Source organism: Podarcis raffonei, chromosome 4 (genome assembly GCF_027172205.1).
Source record: "Podarcis raffonei isolate rPodRaf1 chromosome 4, rPodRaf1.pri, whole genome shotgun sequence".
NCBI lineage: Eukaryota > Metazoa > Chordata > Lepidosauria > Squamata > Lacertidae > Podarcis > Podarcis raffonei.
The window spans coordinates 4,322,726-4,348,596 of record NC_070605.1 but is presented as its reverse complement, the minus strand read 5'-3'; the positions used below and the strand labels follow the sequence as shown (position 1 = coordinate 4,348,596).

Genomic DNA, 25,871 nt, shown 5'->3' with positions numbered 1-25,871 from the left:
CCCTTATATCACCTGCAATCATGTGTGGTGGGTTAGCAATTCACTCCTCCCGTTGCTGGATATGTGGCTAGTATGTCACATGCCCCTGTTTACTTTCCTAGGCTTGGGAAGTGTAAGAACGGAAGTCGGTCTTATCTCTTTCGCTCTGCTGTGCTTTTGCACTGTTCTTTGTCTCCCTGTCAGTTGCTGAAGAAGAGAGAGGATGCCATCATGATCAATTTTGTGTCATCTGAAAATGTGATAGCATCCCCTCATTTCCTTCATGTCATTTACCAAGACGTTGAACAACAACAGGCCCAGGACAGAACCCTGCAGCACCCCTCTTGTCACTTTTCCCCAGGATGAGGAGGAACCATGAAGGAGTCCTCTTTGGGTTGGGTCAGTCAAATCCACCTAACAGTTACCTTATTCAGTCTCATTTTGAAGGCGAAGGGGTAGATTTAAGAGACCAAATTCCCAAGGTCATAAAACCTCTTCAGTCAGTTTAAAATCCTCTTTCCCAGTTTGATGTCCTAAAACATATACCTCATTCAGCCCACACTTTACCAGCTTCCTCACATAAATATCACAGAGGACTCTGTCAAAAGCCTTGCTGAAATCGAGATGCACTATTTCCACAGCAGGCCCCTGATCAACAAAGTTTGTAACTCCATCCAAAAAAAGAAAAGAAGAGATTTCTCTGGCTTGTCTTGTTTTTGAGAAAGCCATGCTTTCATCCTGTATGCTTATAATGTAAAATCTTCAGATGATGGGCAAATATATTTTAAAAAGCATAAATGAGGATCTTGGCAAGCTGGAATATTTGCAAAGGGAGGCGAATTATGTATTTATTTAATCTGTAAACAACCCGACCCAGTGGTGCCGACTTGAATAAAATATTGGTGGGGGGCCAGGTAAGTCCCGCCTTGCACTATCAATCACATGATGCATGCACACCATTTGAATGGCAATGTCTATAATGGCAGCGACTTTTTAAAAAAGTAATATTTTGCGCCCATAGTTCAATTTCTCAGCAGCTGCCCTTGCCCCAGAGAACACTTCTAGCATTTCATCTCCTCTACCTGTGGCATTGTTCAGCAGTGGGGAAAGTGACCTCTTCACACCGGATGTCCATTTGGTATGGCCCTTTCCAGGTTTTTTCTTGCTCATTGTGTTTGTCTTTCATTTGTTCTCCTGTGTGTGTTGCCAGTAGAAGCCACAATTCTGTGGGTACTCTAGGTGGCGCAGAGAGCACCTAGAAGCTCCCTAGAGGTTGAAGTGCCAATCAAACTTCAGTTTTGCGCTCTATTAATTCCAATTGGGAGTACTGGGGGTGGTTCAGATGCTGGGGCAGTGCTTTTGGCCAGCAGAGGGTATCACAAGGCCAGCCTACTTTCCCTTTAAAGCAAATTTGGGTCTCCAGCTGTTTTTGGACTACAACTCCCATCATCTCTAGTTAGCAGGACCAATGGGGAGAGACGATGGGAACTGTAGTCCGAGAGCTGCTGGGGACCCAAGTGTGGGAAAGCCTCCTTTAAAGCAACTTTTCCATTTTGCCCGCAAAGATGGGACCTGTCCATGTTTGTATCTTCTTGTATTTTGTTTTCCTCATGACCTTTGTGCGGTTTTTAAAAAATTCTTAAAAGGGCAAATTGAAAGCGAAATTGTATGGCAAGTAGCAGAAGAATAAAAGGTTGCATTTGAAAAAAAACCACACAGAAAACCTGGGGGGTGCCCTCCTCAAATATTTTATGGGGGGGGCAAAGACTCCTAGGAATTTAAGAGTGGCTGTATTCATACACCCACACGTCTCAGAATGCTTAGAACATAAAAACACAACATAAAAACACAAAACACCACATGTTAAAATAGCATTAGATGTCAATAAGAAAAAGGCCTGGTTAAAAAGGTGCGGATTTGCCTGGCTCCTAAAGCTATATAATGGTTTTTCCGACCTTTGTATGAATTCTTTGGTGGGAAGTGAGTTTAGAGCTAACAGTGAAGCTCTTTCCACATTCCACACACTGATAGGGTTTCTCCCCTGTAGGAATTCTTTGATGGGAAGTGAGAGAGGAGCTCTTCCTGAAACTCTTTCCACATTCCACACACTGATAGGGTTTCAACCCTGTATGAATTCTTTGATGGGAAGTGAAATTGGACCTCCAACTTTAGCTCTTTCCACATTCCACACACTGATAGGGTTTCTCCACTGTATGAATTCTTTGATGGGAAGTGAGATTGGAGCTATGAGTGAAGCTCTTTCCACATTCTACGCACTGATAGGGTTTCTCCCCTGTATGATGTCTCTGATGCTTAGTGAGATTGGAGCTCTGACTGAAGCTCTTTCCACATTCTACGCACTGATAGGGTTTCTCCCCTGTATGAATTCTTTGATGCCTAGTGAGATGGGAGCTCTGACTGAAGCTCTTTCCACATTCTACGCACTGATAGGGTTTTTTCCCTGTGTGAATTCTTTGATGGGAAATGAGATTGGATCTATCAGTGAAGCTCTTTCCACATTCCACACACTGATAGGGTTTCTCCCTTGTATGAATTCTTTGATGCCTAGTGAGATCGGTGCTCTGACTGAAGCTCTTTCCACATTCTACGCACTGATAGGGTTTTTCCCATGTGTGAATTCTTTGATGGTAAGTGAGAGAGGAGCTATTTCTGAAGCTCTTTCCACATTCCACACACTGATATGGTTTCTCCCCTATATGAATTCTTTGATGGAAAGTTAGAGAGGAGCTATGAGTAAAGCTCTTTCCACATTCCACACACTGATAGGGCTTCTCCCCTGTATGAATTCTTTGATGGGAAGTGAGAGAGGAGCTACATGTGAAGCTCTTTCCACATTCTACGCACTGATAGGGTTTCTCCCCTGTATGAATTCTGTGATGGTAAGTGAGATCGGAGCTCTTCCTGAAACTCTTTCCACATTCCACACACTGATAGGGTTTCTCCCCTGTATGAATTTTTTGATGATATGTGAGAGAGGAGCTACGAGTGAAGCTCTTTCCACATTCCATGCACTGATAGAGTTTCTTTCCAATGACATTTTGTTGATGGGAAGTGGAATGGGAGCTCAGACTGCTGCTTTCTCCACACTCCAAATTTTTGTGTGGCTTCTCCTCTCTGGGGAATTTTTCGTTGTCACCTTTGCTCTCAATTTCCAATTCATCACAATCTGCAATGGAGACAAAAAGGATTTAGAGCCTCAGGAACAAATGGAAAAGAACTGAAGGGAGTTCGGTGTGTGTTCATTACCTGCATTTTTTGTCATTAACCAACATATTTATTATGAGATTCTGATGAGTTGTTGAATGTTGCTTTGTTTGATATACAGTAGTGGTCAAAATTGTGGAAGACTTTTGGAATAAAGTGTATTTCAGAGGTTTGCTGGCTCATAACACCACTTCATTTGGAGTAATGTCAAAAAATTATATATCAGTGGAAAGATAATTCGATCAAGAATGCAATCGAGATTGCGATCCAACAAAGTTTGTTCAATTACCCCTATTCTATCAAAAGTATAGCCAAATAACCAGAAAAAGAAAGCACAACTTGCTTAGGTTGACTTTTGTCAGTGTGTTATGTGATTGCTATCAAGTTGGTTGGTTTTGTGTGTTCTTTCATTTAGTGAGGGTGTAAAACATAATAAAATTATAGAAATGGCACAAAGAGTTGACTGGTCCCCAGAAAGTGAGTAAGATTGTACTATTAAGTGAAGAAGGCTACAGTTATGGAGAAATTAGAAGAGAGATTGGGGAAAACTTAACCGAAGTTGGCCTTTCTATATTTTTGAAGACGTATAAGGAGACTAGGTCACTACAAAATCAGACTTGATAAGGCAGGGAATGTGTACAAAGGCAAGTGACGATGGACGAGTCGAGAGACTGTGCCTACATGACAGAAGAAAATCATCTGGGTGTATACAAGATGACATGGCACAATGTAATGGGAAGTTGAGTGCAAGGACTGGTCTAAATGTTAGAATTCTAAGGAAAAAGCCTTTGTTATCTCTCAAGCAAAGGTTGAAAAGATTAAACCCATGTTAACTGGACAGCGGAACAATGGGACACTACCTTACTTGACAGGTTGTCTCAAGATATGGCAAAGAGAAATTTCCAAATTCCTGTGGGAAGGGAAGAAACCTAGGATTAAACAGCTGATCTTAATAGACATAAAAGAGAGAGGAGGCTTTTCCCTACCCGACCTAAAAATTTACTACGAGACAGCCTGTTTCACCTGGCTAAAAGGATTGGTACACGTTGCAGGATCCAGACCTCCTGGACCTGGAAGGTTTTGACAATCGTTGGGGATGGCACGCCTACCTGATATATGGAAAAACGAAAATTCATAAAAATTTTACCAACCATATAATAAGAAAGTCACTCTTTGCTGTATGGGAAAAATATAAAGACCTGATGGAGCCTAAAGTCCCGTGGTAGACTTCTCCAATAGAAGCCATAGCAGTAAAACGGAAAAATACTCAGGAAAGCTGGCCAACAGATAAAATACTTCTAAAAAACGAAGATAACCAAATAAAATTAAAAAACTTTGAGGAAATAAGAGCACACATTTCAGACTGGTTCCAATACCATCAGTTATTTGAAAAATTTAAATCTGACAAACAAAAGGGGTTCTCAACAGAAATGTCCGTCAAAAGGAGAGAAGTCATCTACTATTAGGCAAAGGAAAATTACTGACTTCTTTAAATTTGACAACCCACCAAGATCAGCGTTCCCCCCTTCTCCATTGTGACTACCCAAAGATCAGTCAAATCCTCTCCCGTTCTCCCTCTTAAGCTGGAACATAGCAGGCTGGAAGGGGAAAAAATCTGACCCGGACCTTGTAAAACTAATAAACTCACACCAAGTAATTCTCTTGCAGGAAACATGGGAAGAAGGGAGAGTAGATATTAATGTAAAAGGCGAAAGATTTATACGATCTGAGGTGAAACTAGCCCTGATTGCGGGGAAAAACTTTGAACTTGTTATAACAAATGTTTATCTTCCTCCTGGAGGCAACATTGCAGACTTATACAATAAATGGGGAATCTTGGAGGAACATCTTACTCTTTGTCACTCCAAATACCCCAATATACCCAATATTATAGCAGGGGACTTCAATGCTCGCATTGCAACAAACTGGGAGTCCTTAATCAAAGCCAAATGGTGGATAACCCCAGAATTCATTGATGACCTCTCCCTCCATAATCAAAGACTTTCCAAAGACAAAAGGGTAAATGAAGCAGGAACCCTTCTTTACCAATTGGTACTATGTCTAAACTTAGTGATTCTAAACGGGAACTGCCCGCCTGACGTACCGGGTGAGTTTACACACATAAGCTCCTCTGCAAACAGTGTCCTGGATTATATGTTAGTATCTCATGACATATTCCCCAAATTTTCCCACTTTAAAGTTGAAAATATTCAACTGAGTGACCACCTACCGTTGGTCGCCACAATGACTATAGACTGGACCCCAGATGGAGACAGACACCCAACACAATTGATTACGAACTCAGCATTGCAAATCAAAAGTATAAAATGGTCCGAACTACAGGCCCAAAAATACTCAGCATATTTTCAACAAGGACTAAAACAAGCATACTCAGGCTTAATTGAGGATTATTATGATTATGACCAAACTCTAAGACTATTGTCGAATCTGTCGGAAGATCTAACGTCTTTCTTCTCTGTCCCGACGCATAAAATAAATCGAACACAAAGGAAGATAGGTGCATTGTGGTTCAATAGTGCTTGTAAACAGGCTAGACAACTTCTTGGTAACATCTACAAAGAGTATAAAGCCTCCGGGGCAACGGTCCTGCCAAAAGAATATTTCCAAGCAAAATTGGCCTACAAGCAAATTCAAAAGGGAGCCAGACAGGAATGGCAAGTGAATCAATGGCGGGCAATCATAGAAGCCTCATCATCACGGAACTCCAGACAATTTTGGCTCCTGGTAAATAAAAGAACTAAAAGATACCCTTTAACTATTATTCCTGCCCCGGTTTGGGAATCTTACTTAAAAAACTACTTTGCCACAACCGACTGTATTGCTAACACAAGAGATGAATCCCAAGATCAGCTTCCCCTCTGGCCCCCCACCGATCCGGAAGACATCCATGACTTGATCGTTAAACTTAAAACAGGGAAAGCGCCTGGACCAGACCTGATCCCGGCAGAAGCTATAAAATACCACGCGGACTGGTGGGCCAAAGTCTTCGATGCCGTTAACAACTCTGGAATGATCCCGGAAGTATGGCAGGACGCTGTTATCGTTCCAATCCACAAAAAGGGCTCACCAGATGACCCGGGGAATTACAGAAATATCAGTCTGCTCTCAATAGTGGGGAAACTGTATGCCCGCTTCCTGTTGAACAGACTTATTCAATGGGCCAAAGAGAAAAAATTAATTGGGCCCGAACAAGCTGGATTCCGCCCAAAACAGTCAACAATTAATCATATTCTAATTTTACAGCATCTTGCCTGGAAATATTCCACCCCAAAGGGTGGCCAACTCTGTGTGGCATTCATTGACCTAAAGGCAGCATTCGATAGTATCTCCAGGAGCATCCTCTGGGAAAAACTCACCCACTGGAGCATCGACAGAAGGCTTCTCTGGCTAATAATCAAACTCCATGAGAACTCAGCGGCTAGAGTGAGACTCACCCCGGAGGGTGATCTCACCAATTCAATTCCCATTAACAGAGGTGTTCGTCAGGGTTGTATATTGGCTCCATTCCTGTTTCATTTGTTCATAAGCGACATGAGGACTCCACTAATAGAGGCTCAAGAAAGGATTCACGCACCCCGCCTAGCACTTTATCGCTGCCCTTTGTTACTATATGCGGATGACGCAGTCATCCTTTCTTTTTCTAGAGTAGGTCTTATGAGGGCCTTAAAATTTTTTGGATCATATTGTAACGCAAATTCCCTTACAATTAATTATGAAAAATCTAAAATCCTAATTCTCTCAAAGAGCCGGAAACTCCATAATTGGAGAATTGATGGGAGAGTCATTGAACAAGTCTATAGATTCCAATACTTGGGAGTTTGGTTACAACATAACCTTAGATGGAAGGCCCATGTAGCCTATGTTACAAATAGAGCCAAAGCTATCTCCTTGGCGATCTTGCGATTTTTCTTCACCGATGGGGCCCTTCATATCCTATCGGCGTTGAAAGTCTTCAAGGCCAAGGTGATCCCGACAATTGCTTATGCCATCTCAATTTGGGGGACTTTTGTCAACCTATCTCACCTAGAGGTTATTCAAAATCAGTTTTTAAGAGGGATATTGAAACTGCCCAACTGTGTAAGTAATACAGCGCTACGCATGGAACTTAATATTGTATCCCTGGAAAACGCTCTGTGGAAGCACATACTTTGTTGTTTTTTTTTTATAATATTTTTTATTACGTTTCTTTCCAACTTTTATACATTGCAAGCAAATAAGGAATTTACAAGAAACCATTTTTTTTTTTTTTTAACAAAAATCCCAATTTGGACTTCCCCACCCCTTCCGATTCTGCGTTCTTTATATTAACAATGTCAGCAGTTTGTTACCTTATGTCATACCTTATTGTAACTTTTACATGTTATGTATAACATGTTCAGTTCATATTATCTCCTTTTCTCTTTTATCACTTAGTTTACTATTTACTTAATCATAATTGCTAAAGCGTATCATTTCGAAATCATGCACAATCTTAAGATTCATACAGTTTATAATACTTTTGCAAGTAGTCTTTAAACTTTTTCCAGTCCGCCTCAGTTGTTTCTACATCCAAATCTCGGATTCTGCCGGTCAGTTCAGCTATCTCCATGTAGTCCATCAACTGCGTCTGCCATTCCTCCAGCGTGGGTAAATCTTGTGTCTTCCAGTTCTTTGCGATAAGTATTCTTGCTGCTGTACTAGCATACATAAACAAAGTTCTGTCCTTCTTTGACACTTTCTGGTCTACCATGCCCAACAGGAAGGCCTCTGGTTTCTTGGGAAAGGTATACCTAAATATCTTTTTCAACTCATTATAAATCATTTCCCAGAAAGCCTTAACCCTTGGGCATGTCCACCAGAGGTGAAAGAAAGTCCCCTCTGCTTCCTTACACTTCCAACATTTATTGTCAGACAGGTGGTGTATCTTAGCTAACTTGACTGGGGTCATGTACCACCGGTATATCATTTTCATAATGTTTTCCTTCAAGGCCGTACTTGCCGTGAATTTCATTCCGGTGTTCCATAACCTTTCCCAGTCTTCAAACATAATGTTGTGTCCAACATCCTGTGCCCATTTAATCATAGCAGATTTAACTGTCTCATCCTGTAAGTTCCACATAAGCAGCAAGTTATACATTCTAGATAACAGCTTTGTCTTTGGTTCTAACAATTCTGTCTCTAGTTTCGACTTTTCCACCTGGAAACCAACTTTTTTATCCATTTTGAAAACCTCTTGAATTTGAGCATAATGTAACCAATCTCGCACCTTATTTTTTAGTTTGTCCTGGCTCTGCAACTTCCAATTGTCTCCAATTTTTTCAGTCAGTTCCCAATATTTCGGCCAATAGGCCTCCATATTGGGTCTTTTTCGGGCCTTGGCCTCCACTGGTGATAGCCACCTCGGAGTTTTACTCTCTAGTAAGTCTTTATATTTCATCCAGACTGCAAAAATTGCTTTTCTGACAATGTGACTTTTAAACAATTTATGTACTTTAACCTTGTCGTACCATAGGTATGCGTGCCATCCAAAAGCATTATTAAAACCTTCCAGATCTAGGACATCAGTGTTTTCCAACAAGAACCAATCTTTCAGCCAGCAGAAGGCTGCAGCTTCATAATACAACCTCAGGTCCGGCAGGGCAAACCCCCCTCTTTCTTTTGAATCTGTTAATATTTTAAACTTTATTCGGGGCTTTTTGCCCTGCCAGATAAATCTAGATATATCCTTCTGCCATTTTCCAAAGCAGTCCACTCTGTCCACGATCTGTAAGGTTTGAAACAAAAATAACATTTTCGGCAACACATTCATTTTTATCGCTGCGATTCTTCCCAACAAGGAAAGTTTCAATCTTGACCAAATTTCTAAATCCTTTTTAACTTCCAACCAACATTTCTCATAATTATCCTTAAATAAATTCAAATTCTTGGAGGACAAATAAATCCCAAGGTATTTCACTTTTTTAACCACATTCAGTTCTGTTTCTCTCTGAAACCCCTCTGTTTCTGTGTTTGTTAAATTTTTGGTCAGAACCTTAGTTTTTTGTTTATTCAACCTAAATCCTGCCACCCGACCAAATTCCGATATAAGTTCGAGAACTCTTTTTGTACTGGATTCTGGCTCCTGCAGTGTCAAAACTAGGTCATCTGCAAAAGCTTTCAGTTTATATTGTTTCACTCCGACCTCTATCCCTTGTACCAACCGGTCCTCTCTGATCATATTCAATAGCACCTCCAGGACTGAAATAAATAACAGAGGGGATAGAGGGCACCCTTGTCGTGTCCCTTTTTCAATTTTAAATTCCTCCGTCACCACATTGTTCACTATTAGTTTAGCTTTTTGTTCTGAATAGATTGCATGTAATCCATTCTCAAACCCCCGTCCCACTCCCATCCCTTCCAAGTTCTTCTTCATAAACATCCAAGATATGTTGTCAAATGCTTTCTCCGCATCAATAAAAATTAACACCGCCCTTGTGTTCCTATTAGTCTGCAAAAGTTCTAAAATGTCAATGATGTTTCTAGTGTTCTCATATAAATGTCTACCAGGGAGAAAGCCTGCTTGGTCTTTATGAATTACTTCATTTAAAACTTTTTTAAGTCTATTTGCCAAAATGTCTGCAAATATTTTGTAATCCACATTTAGGAGTGAGATGGGACGGTAGTTTTTAAGCTGAGTCTTTTCAGATTCTGACTTAGGTATCAATGTGATGAAGGCTTCTTTCCACGTTTCTGGTGCCCTCTTCCCATCCATGATCTGGTTACATACCTCCAACAAAGGTTGTATCAAATAGTCCTTCAGAACCTTATAATATTTGGAGGTAAGTCCATCCGGGCCTGGAGATTTGCCTAGTTGCATATTCTGAATGGCACCTTCAATTTCCTGTGAGGTTATTGTAGAGTTCAAGATTGATCTTTTATCTTGAGTTATTTTTGATAGTCCATTTGTCTTTAAAAATTGATCTATCTCTGATTCTTTCTGGGGCCCCTGTGCATACAGTTCTTTGAAGTATCTGTGGAAGCACTTCCTAATTTCTTCTGGTTTCTGTACCATCCTTCCATCAATCTCTAGGTTTGTTATCGTATTTAGCTTTTGTCTTTTTTTCAGCTGCCAAGCTAATAGCTTTCCACATTTATTTGCTGATTCAAAGGATCTTTGCTTCATCTGTTTTATTTTCCATTCAATCTCCTGATTGATCAATTTTGAATATTCTGCTTGGTGGAATTTAATTTCTCTCAGCACCTCCTTGGACTTTGGTTTGGTTCTCAGTTTTTTCTCTCCTTGGTATATTTTCTCCAATATTTTGTCCTTCTTTCCATTCCAGAGTTTTTTCTTGATTGTATTCTGTTGTATCAGAAACCCTCTCATAACAGCTTTGCTTGCGTCCCAGATCGTTCTTTTTTCAACTGTAGTATTCAGATTTATCTCAAAATAGTCCTTTAATGTTTTTTGGGCCTTTTTCACAATCTCTTGATCTCTTAGTAGTGTGTCATTCATTCTCCATCTGAAGGAACCAGGTTGAGTTAATCTAAGTTCTATTTTCAAAGCATTATGGTCGGAGCATGTTTTTGGGCAGATTTCCACCCTTTTAATCTTGGGTGCCAGCCCCCTGGAGGTCCAGATTTGGTCGATCCTTGACCAAGACAGGTGGGCCTCAGAGAAAAAAGTTCCTTCTTTACCTAAGGGATTCTTTGTCCTCCATATGTCGATCAAATCCAGATTGTCAGTCAATTCGAAAAAAGTTTTGGGCAGTCTGCCGTCTAATGTTAAGTTTTGGTTGTAAGACTTATCCATGTGTGTAGACACCACTCCATTCATATCTCCCATCATTATGATGTTAGCATAATCCAGATAATCCAGCAACGTCTCATGCAGCTTCTTGAAAAATTCCGATTTCCCGTCATTTGGGGCATAAATTCCTAAAATCAATATTTTTACTCCTTGGGTTTGAATTTCAATTGCCAAAATTCTTCCTTGTTCATCCTTAAATAGAAATTTAGGTGTCAGGCTCTCCTTGGCATAAATCACCACTCCTCTTTTCTTTACTTTGTCAGACGAAATAAATTCTTGGCCTAATCTTTTGTTAACCAAAACCTTCCTGTGGAGCCTAGTCACATGGGTTTCTTGTAGGCAAATAATGTCCAATTGTTCTTTCTTCAATATGTGAAATAACCTCCTTCTTTTCTCCGGGGAATTTCCGCCATTTATATTCCAACTGAGTAGCCGCAGAGACATCCTGAACTATTCTGCTACACCTAGAGCGGTGTGTCTTCTTTCTCCTCTGGTTCCGAAGGTGCAGGTATTGCTCCACCTGGGTTGGGTATAGGCCAATTAGCTGCTGCTTCTTTTTGGAGATCTTCTCCGTGATCGTGCTGGAACTTTTGTAGGTCCTCTGGTGATCTTATTTTAACCTTCTTCTGTTTGTAAGTAAATGATAGCCCTTGTGGGAACTCCCACCTGTAAGGAATTGTGTTGAGTCTCAGCAACTTGGCCAATTCTGAATAGGTGGCTCTCAAGTCCAATAACTGTTTAGGAATGTCTCGGTAAATTTCCACCCTTTTCTCTTGTATCACAATTGAGTTTTTGAAGTGTAGGCCTAGTATTTTGTCTCTCTCCTCCCTTGATCTCAAAGCTATTAGGCAGTCTCTGGATCTATCTTTTCTTACTAATCTTCCCAACCGAAAAGCCGATACAATTTTGAAGTCACTTTCTTCTTTTAAGTCCCAGAACTTTGTAAACTCTGTTGTCAAAAGTCCTATTAGGTCTTCTTGTTCAATTTCTGGGACTCCCCTTAGTCTGAGGTTGGTCTCGCGATTTTTCAATTCCACCAACGAGAGATAGGTTTGTTGGTCCCCTATCTGTTTATAGAGAGGCTTGACTTCTGCTTTAACTTCCTCGACTTCTTTTTTAGCTGATGTTGCAATTTGAACGGCTTCCCCTGCCAGTTTACGATTCTCTTCTGTTGCTCCTTGCAATTTTTCAATTGCTTGGGTATGTTGGGAAACCTGATCTGTCAATTTCTGGATCGAGGATGTTGCTTGGTCAATTTTTGTTGATTGATTATCAATTTTTTGATTTATTGCTGACAATTGTTCCAAAACTTGTTTCAGTACTGCCTCAGCTCCTCCTGCTGCCATATCTTCCTCTTCAGATTTTTCAGGCTTTTCGGTTTCTACTTTTTGTGTCGCAAGCACAGCTGGAACTGATAGTCTACGTCCCTGAGTTAAAGTTGTTTGCAAAAGCTGTGCTTGCTTTTTTACTTTCTCTTTCTCCTTAGCTTCCTTAGCTTTGGCTGCTCTTGTCTTTCCCGTGCCACTCATCAGTCAATGTTCAAGGTCAAATGTTGTAATCCCATGGGAAAGGCAAGCCCAAAATTGAAAACAGTCTATTGAGAGAAGGTAAACAGAGAAACTTTTCCCAGGCCTCTATATTCCCAATGTCCTCTAGGGGGAGTGCCACCAAAATTTTAGTAAGAAGAAGGTAACTTTTCCACGATTAAAGTCTCTTTGTTCCAACTTTAAAAACAATTTTAAAAGCAAATTAGTTCCAGCACGCTAAAGAAAAAGTCCTGCAGAGCACTTTTAAACATGTAACAAAGTTCCAGCAAGGTGCCTACAGTTGTATCCACTTCAGCTAGCAGAGCTCAAAATTACACTCTCCAGTTACAAAAGTATCAGGAAGCTTGCAACAGTTCCGCAGTTTAAACAACTTTACCCGGCCACCCGGGAATTTGGGGTTAGAGTCTTCCCTTGCCCCTTGGGGGACCGCTCCAGGTCAAATTTATGCTGTATTTATTCTTTAAAAGAAAAATTCAGATGTGCACGAAAGTCCCAATTTAAAGCTTTAAAGCTTCCCTGTTCACAGCGCTTTCCGCTCTTTAGTCCGTCTGCTTTGATCTTGAAAGCAGTGCCGGAAGACGGACTTCCTCTTTCTCGTCTCCCGTTTTTAGCCGAATTTTCCGAATTAATTTGTAGGATCTTAGGTCCTTACTCACGGGTTTGATGTTTCAGCCCGATGCTTCTTGGAAGAAAGGTCAGCGCTCATCCGTGACAGCCGCGCGGCTTCGCCTCCGCAGAAAGAGCGATGAACCCACAGCACCGCTCCCCCTCCTTCACTCCGGAGCCCCTTACGGGGTTCCTTTTGTGATTTCGGGGTCGCTCCAGGTGCCCGCCGGGTCCCACGGCCACGGACTCACTCTGCCCGTGGTTTGTCTTGATGGGTTGCCGCTGCGCCGTCGCGAACAACCCTTTTCTGCGGTGCCCCTCTTCAGAGCTCGAAGAGGTCCGCCATCACGGTTTCGCGCCGCCTCCGGAAGTCCTGGAAGCACATACTTTGTCACTGGTTATCTTTATGGCACAATCTCCCAAACTTGTACTTGATACAATGTATGTGGAGAGATGATTTCCAGAGCCCATGGGTAAAAAATTTACAACTGAAAATTACGGCAATGGGAATCTCCCCATCCAAATTACTAGAGCAGGATATAGTTCCAGCTAAAAGAACAGTAACCTGTAAACTAGAGGAGATGGACTTGCAGCAGGAAATGGTCTTGGGCAATGGTACCTGCTCACCTCTAAACCTTGGTTTATTACCCCTCTTAAGGCTCCCAAACTATTTGAATTCCTTAACTTCTTCGGCTCATAGATATGCCTTTGTAAAGGCAAGATTCAACACCTTCCCATCGAACGTGCTGAGAAATAGATTCTCCAATGGACAGATATTGCTCTTATGTGATTGTAATTGTGGGGCACCGGAATCGTTGCATCACATAATTCTTGATTGTGCTTTTCACTCATCGGCCAGGAGCAAGTTTCTTGCTCAATATCTAAAGGGAATTGCCGATGATACGAATGAAGCCAAACTGAGATATCTATTAAATGATGATGACCCCCTAAGATCACTCATGGTTGCCAGATTCTTGATCAGCGTCCTATCCCTAAAGAAGAGAAACGGACTCCTGTGCGGCTCGGATAATCCCTCTAAACTATGATCTATGTTTTAGGATGTAATTAGGTGATATCACCATTGATGTCTTCTACTAATTTATGAGCAGAGGGCGATGTTTATGTTACAAATTTATTGTAATGTATGATGTTGGTCTTTTGTTTTTGTTTTGCTTTGGTTCTTGTCTGTTTTTTGTAAGTTTTGGTGGTTTTAAATTTGGAGGTTTAAGTACATTATGTTGGTATGGGAAAATGTCGTGTGATGGGCCAATGGCCGGAATAAAGATCAATACAATAACAGAAATGTCCCGATTCGAATTTGATCTTGTAAATTCTAAAAGAAAAACTCTTTCCAAAACTTATTGACTCCTCCTTGACTGGACAGTCAAGGAGGAGGAGGTAACAGTGGCAATGGTGAGGTGGTCCCAGGATTTTGGCCATTCAATAACCATGGCCCAATGGGAAAATTTATGGAAGATCAATTGGAAATTCACAAACTGTTACACTATTAGAGAGAACTTTCAAAAAATGCAACATCGATGGTATCTAACACCATGGAAACTTTCCAAAATGTATAAAAATGTGTCAAGTAATTGTTGGAGATGCAGAGACTCAGGAACATTCTACCATATGTGGTGGATATGTCGGAAAATACAGGTATTCTGGGAGAGTATACATGCAGAACTGCAAAAAATGCTAAAGATCTCTTTCAATAAAAAACCAGAGGCCTACCTCCTGGGAATAACAGATTTGGATATTCCACAAAAGAGGAAGGGTATCTTTTTATATGTGACGGCAGCAACAATAGTTTTGATCGCAGCAAAATGGAAGAGTAATGAAATCCCCTCTATACAAGATTGGATCCAAAAGCTGACAGAATATGCCGAATTAGATGGTTTATCAGAAAAAATAAAGAATAAATCAAAACAGGAATTTGTTTCAAAATGGGAGGTTTTCAAAGAATATCTGAAAAATAAATATAGTAGTTTAAATTCTGTCGCAGCATTCGAGGAACTTCAGTAATAGTTGCAAGGTAGATATAAGAAATTAGATTTATTAAGAATAAGTTTAATTATGATAAAAGTGTGTATTGGCAATAAGTAATATGAATTTGAAATATGGAATAGACGGGAGGTTGGGTCTTTAGTGTTAAGACCAATAGATGTTTTATTGTTTGCTAAGAAAATTATGTGTCTATGGTTATTTTTGTAATTTGTGTGTAATTTGGTATTTGTGTTTTTTTCTTTTTTCTTGTTGTATAAATAAAAAACTTTATTTTTTTTAAAAAGGACACTACCGTGCTTGGTAGTGATGGCATGAAATACGCGAGTTTCTTTAATCGGAGAAGAGGAGAAGAATCAGAGAAGATTTACATCCTACTTGCATTACACCGACTGTGAAACACCCAGACAGTATGATCATCTGGGGTTGTATGGCAGCAAAAGGTGTGGGCAGAATTTGCGTCATTAATGGGAATATAAATGCGGGAAAATGCATAAACGAAATATGTGAGCCCAAACTGAAGTGTTCCGCAGGTGATCTTTTCCCAGATACCGAAGCATTTATATATTTTCAGCAGGATTCAGCTCTATGTCATGTTGCTGCTGTGTGCAAAAGGTACATTCAAGATAATGATATTTCACTGCTGGAATGGCCTGGGAATAATAATAATAATAATAATAATAATAATAATAATAATAAATTTTATTTATATCCTGCCCTCCCCAGCCGAAGCCGGGCCCAGGGCAGCTAACAACAATAAAACAGTACAACAGTACAACACAACACTCTAAAATCATTCATTATAAAAATAATTCAAATCAAACCAATGGCAACCATTGGGCCAGAGCTCCGGGAAGATTGCCGAAGGAGGGAGTCAGGCTGTGCCCTGGCCAAAGGCCTGGTGGAACAGCTCTGTCTTGCAGGCCCTGCGGAAAGATGTCAAGTCCTCTAGGGCCCTTGTCTCTTGTGACAGAGTGTTCCACCAGGTCGGAGCCACAGCCGAAAAAGCCCTGGCTCTAGTTGAAGCCAGCCTAACCTCTCTGTGGCCTGGGACCTTCAAGATGTTTTTATTTGAAGACCGTAAGTTTCTCTGTGGGACATACCAGGAGAGGTGGTCCCGTAGGTACGAGGGTCCTAGGCCGTATAGGGCTTTAAAGGTTAAAACCAGCACCTTAAACCTGATCCTGTACTCCACCGGGAGCCAGTGCAGCTGGTATAGCACCAGGTGAATGTGATCTCGCAGCGAGGACCTCCTCGTAAGGAGTCTCGCCGCAGCATTCTGCACCCGCTGGAGTTTCTGGGTCAGTCTCAAGGGCAGCCCCACGTAGAGCGAGTTACAATAATCCAGTCTGGAGGTGACCGTTGCGTGGATCACAGTGGCTAGGTCAGGGTGAGAGAGGTAAGGAGCCAACTGCTTAGCTTGGCAAAGATGGAAAAATGCCGCCTTTGTTATAGCTGCAATCTGCGCCTCCATGGAAAGGGAGGTGTCGAAGATTACACCCAAACTCTTAACAGACGGTGCTGGCACTAATTGCGCCCCCGCAAGAGATGGGAGTTGCCCCCCAATGCCATATCGTCCTGTCCCAGCCACAGGACCTCTGTCTTCGAAGGATTTAGCTTTAATCGGCTCCCACGTAACCATCCAGCCACAGCTTCCAAACATCTGGTCAGTGTGTCTGGGGCCGAGTCAGGATGGCCATCCATCAACAGATAGAGTTGGGTGTCATCAGCATACTGATGGCAACCTGAATAGCCCACACTTTAGTCCATGCTGAATAGCCCACACTTTAACCCAATCAGAAATCTTTGGAGCTGACTGTCAGGGAACTGCCATCTGAGACGCAGGAGGTGAAAGGGCTCACGGAGGGTGAGAGAGACCATTCAGCTGGGGAGGGAACCAGCAGGGGGAGAAGTGGAGTTCCAAGGGAAAGTGAGTCGGAGGGAGGGCTCAGAGACACTTCAAGCGAGAACAGTGGGGAGGTTTCAGGACCTCCTGTAGGGACATCCACTCCTCGCCGGAAACTGTCACGCCGAGAGTCCAGAAGACGCGTTTCCGTTAAGGAGCTTTTATGCTGGAAGAAGTTCCGTAAACGCCCACTGTCCGATTCAACGAGTGACTGATGGAGCCATGCTTAAGCAGCTCCATCACAGACAGAGGTTTGGGGACTTAGCCAAACTCTGAGGGACTAGGATTTTACGCACAAGCAGCTCACCATCCCATCACAGCAATCGGACAGTCCCTGAAAGCAGCTTGTGCAGAGAGGCATCATGAGCAACCCAGCCGGAGCCGTGGGAGCAGGAGGAGCTGGAGAGGGTCCAAGCCTGGAAGAAAGGTACAGGGTGTTGGAAGTCCAACTAGCACTGCAAACGGCGAGGCTAGAGGAAAGGAGGGCGCAGGATGCACAAAAGGCAAAAGGAGCTACACTAGCAAGAAAGATGCCAGGATTGGTGCAGAAGTTTGGGGGGGACCCCAGGAACTACCAAGCCTTTAGGACAGAGATGCAGTATGCTCTCGAACTGCAGTTTAACGACTTTCCCGACGAGGCATCGCGAGTGGCGTTTGTGATTGGCCATCTCGAAGGGGGGGGCGAGAGACTGGGTTAGACCCCTGATGGCAGGGAATAGTGAAATGCTGAAGGACACGAGGAAGTTTTTTCGCGCCATGGATTTGATGTTTTCCAGCGAGATTGAACAGGGACTGGTGCGCAGACAATTGATGGCTTGCAAACAGGGTAGCCGATCGGTTCGTGAGTACTGGACTGAGTTTACAATGTTGATACATAAATTGGGGTGGGACCTATCGGCGGAACCCATTCACATGCTCTTTGAAGAGGGGCTTTCTTCGGAGGTGAAAGACGAACTTTCCCGGGCGCCCAGGGCGGAGTCTATGGACCAGCTGACCAAATCAGCGCTGACCATTGGAGCGCGCCAGGAGGCAAGAGCCTTGGAGAAGCGGGAGGGGAAAGGAGAGCGTTGGAGGGATTTCCGCATTCCAGAGATTCCAGAGCCAAGTTTCCCGCCAGGAGAGCCGATGGAAGTTGGAACAGCGCGCGCGCGCGCAGTTTCAAATCCCAGTGAAGGGAGGAAGAAGGAGGGAAAGAGCGCCAAGAAATGTTATCTCTGCCAGCAGCCAGGTCACTTTGCCAGAGTCTGCCCGCAAAGAAAGGAATGGCAAGGGATGGCGGGAGCTGTTGGGGGGAAGGAGGAGGGAGTCCAGGAGCCAGTAAAAGCCAACGCCTGGCTGCCACCGTCAGGGCACTGCAGCCAGGCCAAGGAGCAGTAAAAGTGCCCACTCCGGAACCTCCAAGACCAGCCCTAGTAATAGAGGTGTTGCTAGAGCTGGCAAACGGATACCCACTAAAGACAAAGGCGCTGTTGGACTCAGGCAGCTCCTGTAATTTTATGAGTAAGGAGTTTGCAGCTGAACACCAGATACAGATACTCCCTTTAAGCAACCCCCTGCAGGTGACCACGATCGATGGGAGGGAGCTGTTGGGAGGAGAAGTTAGCCTACAGACCGTCCCAATGGTTATGAGGGTGGCCAGGCACACTGAAAGGATAGCGTTCAATGTGGCCACCCTGGGAGGGGCTCCCGTCATTTTGGGAATGAGCTGGCTAGCGTTGCATGACCCGCTAGTGGGCTGGCATCAGAGAGTGGTCTCCTTTGGGTCAGCACATTGCCTGGAACACTGCAGAGAAGGAAAGGTGCCAGAAGGGGCAAAGGCCTTTCTAGCAGGGACGGAAGTGGCGGACAAAGGGAAGGTGCCCAAACAATACGCTGACCTGAGCAAGGTCTTCAGCGAAAGGGAAGCAGATAAACTACCACCGCATAGAGACTTTGACTGCCAAATTAACCTGGTCCCTGGGGCCCAGCTCCCCGTGGGCAAGCTGTACGCCATGTCAGACAGGGAAATGCAGGAGTTAAGGGAGTTTATTGATAAAAACCTGAAGAGAGGCTTCATCAGAGAGTCCAGAGCGGTGGGGGGGAGCCCAGTGTTTTTTGTGGACAAAAAAAACACGGATAAACCCAGGCTTGTAGTGGACTACTGGCGGCTAAATGCCGTGTCAGAACCAGTGACTTTCCCCATGCCCAGGATTGATGACATTTTGACCAGGGTGAGGAAGGGAAAGATATTCACGAAACTGGACCTGAGAGGGGCATACAACCTGATACGAATAAGGAAAGGGGATGAATGGAAAACCACCATGTTCACCCCTTTGGGGGCTTTTGAATATTTAGTTATGCCATTCGGATTGCAATCAGGCTCCGCCTGTTTTCAATCGCTCATGAACCATGTCCTGGGACCTTTGCTCTACAAGAATTGCGTGGCCTTCCTCGATGACGTGCTGATATATTCAGAGAATGAGGAGCAGCATGTAAAGGATGTCAGGGAAGTGCTGAGCCAGCTGCAAGCAAACCAGCTGTGGGTGAAATTGGAGAAGTGTCAGTTTCACACCAAGGAGGTGGAATTCCTGGGGTACCGCTTATCAGACAAGGGATTAGCCATGGATCCAGGCAAGGTCCAGGCGGTGCTGGAATGGAAGACACCGAAAACGAAAAAGGATGTGCAAAGGTTCTTAGGGTTCGGGAACTTTTACCGTAAATTCATCAAGAACTTTGCCCACTTAACGGCTCCCATCACGGACTGTCTAAGCAGCAAGAAGAAATTTGTTTGGACGGCGGAGGCGGAGCAAGCATTTGAGGAATTGAAAAGGGCATTCGCTTCGGAAGAACAGCTCCTGCATGTGGATTTACAAAAACCCATGAGAGTGGAAACTGATGCCTCAGACCGGGCGGTGGGGGCGGTGCTGCTTCAGCCAGGGAGCAATAAGTCGGAATGGAGACCGTGTGCCTTCTTTTCGCGTAAGCTGAACAAATCCGAGAGGAACTACACCGTATATGACCGAGAACTACTCGCCATTCACGAAGCGTTCCGGAGATGGAGACATTTACTAATTGGCGCACAGCATAAGGTGCAAGTGTGTACGGACCACAAGAATTTGGAGTATTGGAGAACGGCACGAGTGCTCAACCAGCGACAAGTGAGGTGGGCCCAGGAGTTCTCCAAATTCCATTTTGAAATCTGCTATGTGCCAGGTCCAGAAAACATCAGAGCGGACGCTCTCTCACGCAAACCTGAATATTTGGAGGGGGAGGGAGCGCCTGAAGAGAGACATATTATCCCAGAGGACCACTGGGTGTGTGGGGCGGCCTGGGTGGGCAAAGAGAACTGGTAGAGGGAACGGTAAATGATGAATACGCCCAGGATAAGCTCAAAGGTTTAAGGAGAGAGGGAGAAGACCCCGGAGGTTTTGAAGAAAGAAACGGGGCATTGTATTACAAAGGGGCACTATATATACCCGAAGGGGAATTGAGGGGGAGAGTACTCAAACAGCTGCACGACAACCCCACAGCGGGGCATTTTGGGCAACACAAGACTATGTGGTTGGTGACCAGGGAGTTTTGGTGGCCCAAGGTGAGGGAGGATGTACGGGAGTATGTGAGAAGGTGTGACCAATGCCAGAGAGCCAAAGGAGAAAGGCGGGCGCCAGCGGGGTTATTAGAACCGTTACCCACACCAGAACGACCGTGGGAGGCGGTATCGATAGATTTTATGACTGATCTGCCTAAATCCCAGGGGAAAACCGCCATACTAGTCGTAGTAGACCTGTTAACTAAGATGGGTCACTTTGTAGCTTGCTCACATGCAGTCACGGCGGAAGAGACAGCGAAATTGTTTGTAGAACATATTTTTAGGCTGCATGGCGCCCCCTTGAGGGTGGTCTCCGACAGAGGGAAACAGTTCACATCCAGGTTCTGGAGGAAACTTATGAGCTTGTTGCACGTAGAGGTCAACTTTTCGACTGCCAGGCACCCTGAGACCAATGGGCAGGCGGAGAGAGCAAACGGTATCCTCCAACAATACCTGAGGTGTTATGTCAATGACAGAGAGAACGATTGGGTCGAAAAGTTGGCGCTAGCGGAATTTGCTTACAATAATGCAGAGAATGTGTCCACCGGGATGAGCCCCTTTTTGGCTAATTATGGGTGCCACCCCAGGGCGTTTCCAGGGGGAGGAGGGGAGAGATGGAGTGTCCCGGCCGCTGAACATTTTGTAGAAGAAATGGAAGCGATCCATTGTCAACTCCAACTCAACTTAGAAAGGGCCAAAGAAGAATATAAGAGGCAGGCAGACAAGAGCAGAAGGGAAGGTGAAACCATTAGGGTGGGGAGTCAGGTCTGGCTATCAACCCAAGGGTTGCCGTTCAAGGGGGGTTGCAAGAAATTGAGACCCAAAAGATTGGGACCATTTGAGGTCATCCAACAGGTCAACCCAGTGGCTTTCAGACTCCGGTTACCGAACCACATGAAACTGCACCCAGTATTCCACAGGTCATTACTGTCACCATATAGGGGGGAAGGTGAAGGGGTATCCACACGGGGGCCAGCCATAGAAGAAAGGGAAAGCAGCAACCATGTGGCGGAAATCATCGACTCCAGGTGGAAGGGTAATCAGGTGGAGTATTTGGTCGCGTGGGAAGGGGAACCGGAGTCGGAAAACACCTGGGTGACGGCAGAGGAAGTCAGTGACGAGATCTTGATCGAAACGTTCCACCAAAGGTTCCCCAGGAAACCTCAGCCAGTAGCGAGGTTCCGGAGGGAGTACTTTGGCACCACTGACGATGAGGAGGAACTGGAAGGATTCAGGGAATCGGAGTTGGAAGAAGGAACAGACTCCGATGAGGAGGAGTACTTGAAAACCGGAAACAGCAACAGGTGGAGGGAAGTGTTCGAAACTTCGGAAGATGAGGGAGGTTCCTTCAGGGGTTTTGCTCCCTCGCCTCCCGCAGAGGAGGGGAGGGAAGGGGGTGAAGGGGGCCCTGGAGGGGAGGTGGATGTCAGGGAACTGCCATCTGAGACACAGGAGGTGAAAGGGCTCACGGAGGGTGAGAGAGACCATTCAGCTGGGGAGGGAACCAGCAGGGGGAGAAGTGGAGTTCCAAGGGAAAGTGAGTCGGAGGGAGGGCTCAGAGACACTTCAAGCGAGAACAGTGGGGAGGTTTCAGGACCTCCTGTAGGGACATCCACTCCTCGCCGGAAACTGTCACGCCGAGAGTCCAGAAGACGCGTTTCCGTTAAGGAGCTTTTATGCTGGAAGAAGTTCCGTAAACGCCCACTGTCCGATTCAACGAGTGACTGATGGAGCCATGCTTAAGCAGCTCCGTCACAGACAGAGGTTTGTGGACTTAGCCAAACTCTGAGGGACTAGGATTTTACGCACAAGCAGCTCACCATCCCATCACACTGACTAAAGAAACTTGTTAGTCAGAAGCAACCCAGCAATAAAGCCCAATTAGCAGAGGCAATAATTCAGTCTTTGTTTCCCATTATTACAGCTGCAGAACTAAAATCTTGGTTCACTTCATGGGAAGGCATTATAAGGCCGTAATTAAAACTAAAGGTTACCAATGGTTACCAAAGGTTTCACGTTTTTTCTTTATGACTGCTGTTCTAATAAATACTCCTTCATAAAATTCATTGCAATACATTCTTCATTAAATTATCTTTCCATTGCTATATAATTTTATGGTATTACTCCACACAAAAGTAGTGTTATGAGCCATCAAACCTCAGAAATGCACCTTTCAAAATAGGTTTCCACAATTTTGGCCAATAGTATAAGTTGTTCATTTTAAAGTTAATGTTCTTTATATATGGGATCAGATTATTATTATTATTTATGTTTCATTTTTTTATGTGTGTTGGAAGCTGCCCAGAGTGGCTGGGGGAATGCAGCCAGATGGGCAGGGTATAAATAAAAATTATTATTATTACTACGGTGGTACCTTGATTTAAGAACAGTCCTCTTCCGGAAAAGATTAAGTTTGTAAACCGAGGTACCACTGTATCATCATCATCATCATCATCATCATCATCACCACTGCTACTTCTACCTGAAATTCAATAAGTCTAGCTCTTCTCTGGGATGAATTTTGTTTGGCCCAGTCATGGCATCCCCTCCATCTCCAACATCATTCGTCTCTTTGGTCAACCCAAGACTGAGCAAAAACAAAAACAGAAAACCTGAAACTATTTATCTTTCCTAACAATTCTGAAGCTGACATTTAAGATGGCCTGGGCAGTTTAGACCAGCCCAATCGTGGTAGAAAAAGGAATAATCTGAGGAAGATTGTTCAAAGAGAAAACTGTAATTTACTGTTTATTGTGGGGGTGTTAGGTTCCCAGGTGTTATAGGGGCCACGGTTGAGCTCTGTGAAAATAGATGACGTTGGTCACATACAGGTATTTTTTGTATTTCCAGGCAGATATGACGATCCCACAGGGAGCCTTACCAAGAGAGGCCACGATCCCACGATTCTCCTCCATGACGTCCTTATGCAGAGCTCTCTGGTCAGGATCCAGCAACGCCCACTCCTCGGCTGTGAAACGAACAGCAATATCTTCAAAGCACACTGGACCCTAAAAGAAAAAGGGAAATGTCCTCCTCTGAGACAGCAGAAATATGATCTACTCCACAATGCTCTGTTGTTTCCTTCCTGTAAATTGCGGTGTTGTTTCAATAGGATTGCTTTGCTGCACATTTTATTTATGGATGCTTATTTTAATCTGCATTTTAATTACGGGTATTCGTTTTTGTGCAAATAGGTTGTACTCCACCTTGTGTTATTCAAGTCATTCTGCCTAGGCAAGCATTCCAGTTTCCCCAATGGAAGGATCCACTTTCTCCTCTCCTCCTGAGCTGTTCCCTCCTAAGAACTAGAGCCAAATTCGAGGGGTTCATGGGGGCATGGATAAGGGGAGGAAGTGGAGGCAGGCCCCATTTTGCAGCCGATGGGGCTGGTTAGGTGAATCCAGGCCGCTATTTGTTCTCATTTGTCCACTGCTTAGAAAACTATTTTTGCATTCAGTTATCAATCTAGAAATGAAATAAGCCTCTTTTGGATGGCCATCTGTCTTGGATGATCCAGCAGAGATTCCTGCAATGCAGGGGGTCTCCTGGCTCTGAGAGACAAGCAGGGAGGGCGGCTTCTGGCAGAAGGAGAGGGAGCCACCGGTGGCTCCTCCTTCTCCTGACTCACCTCTGCCTCTCGACCTTCCTCTCCCACTCGCCTCCTTCCTCTTCTGCCTCTGATTCTGCACTGCATTCTGCCACAGACTCTCCCAGCTCACTAAGCCCTGTTTCCCCTTCAGCTTCTGACACCTCCTCTTCCCAGGCTTCTCCCTCTGACCGCTCATCCTTCCTCCACCTCCACTCCTTCGGCTCTGAGCCGTCTTCCCTTCCTGGTTCCCCGGCTGCTTCCTCCCACCATTCCTCTGTGCCCAACCAGTCCATGACATTGCTCCATCCCTCGGCCTCTGTCCCCACAAGGCAGCTTCCCCTGACCTGATCTGGTTCCACAGCTGCTGCTTCCCTTCTGCCCCCATGAAAAGGTGGATCAGGAGGTCTTGCCGGCATCCTTCTGCCACCTGCAAGAGAAAAAAGGTAAGCAGGACGCCAGGAGTGCCTGCTTCTCTCACAGGTGAAACAGGGCATCTCTAACTGCAGATGGGCCTTTGAGAAGGACTTACCTGCTGAGAGCATTTGGACGTTTGTGCCCATTTCATATGTTTGTTGTGCAGAAATACATCTCCCCTCTTCTGGACCCTTGTTCCCAACTGTCTCCCCCCAAAACAAGATGAAAAGAACCCTCAGATGAGTTGGGAAACCAACAGAATGAGACCAGTGGAGAAAAACCACCTTCCTCCTTACCCAGTGGCCTCTCTCTGGTGTCCAACGGAGGCCTCTCTGCCTCACAGGAATCCAGGTCCATTTCTGCAAAGAGATCCTTTCCCTGAGAAAGAAACAAGGATTCAAAACAGAGAATGGGGAGAAATACTAGAAAGAGAATGACAAAGACTTGAAGGGTGTGAGATCTCATTCCATGGACACCTTCCCAGAAAAAGGATGGGCCATCAGCAGACCATTATGGGATGTTCTCTGTCCTGTTTGGAGCCCCTTGGGAGTATCCAGAGGAAAGTCTCTCTCACCTGCTTTCTCTCCTCTGCCTGACTCAGGAGGAAACCTTCGGCCAGGGCCACCGCCTGGGAACTGGTCTCCGCTCCGCATTCCCTCACCCAGCTCTCCATCTCCCGGGGAAGGACAGCCAGGAACTGCTCCAAGATCACCAGGTCCAACATCTCAGCTTTCGTGTGCCTTTCTGGCTTCAGCCACTGATGGTCAAGGTGGTAGAGTCGGCTGCAAACCTCTCGGGGTCCTTTGGCCTCCTGGAAGCAGAACTGCCTCACCTGCTGGCTCTGCACCACTGAGCGGAGGGTGTCCTCCTCACCCAGGATCTTCTGCACAGAGTTTTCCCAGAACCCCCCACTGCTCCCAGTTTGGTTGGCATGGCCTCTTCCTGTTCCAGGACCAGCTGAGTCTTGTGCTCTCATCTGTGCTCTCAGGAAGCCTCTGAGAGATCAGAAGTAACCCTTTGGTCTTCTGCCAAGTTCTGTCCGTCTAAATGAGAAGCTCTAGCAAATCCTACAAAGCAAATACATTGTTCTGTTATAGAATTTGCAGGACAGGGGAAAAAATGGTTCCCTGAGCAAGCATGGATGAGTCTCGCTGGGAACAAGGGCTGGACTGCACCACATCCCAGACCATGAGCTATCATTTTGAAAAGAAAGAGGAGGAGGAAGAGGAGAAGAAATAAGTCTCTAG

General features: G+C 44.5%; 1 pseudogene; it reads right to left on the bottom strand.

The window, feature by feature from the left end:
* Nucleotides 1-799: 799 nt before the first annotated feature.
* LOC128412062 (zinc finger protein 883-like) lies at nt 800-25,578 on the bottom strand (annotated as a pseudogene).
* Between the last annotated feature and the right edge of the window lie 293 nt (nt 25,579-25,871).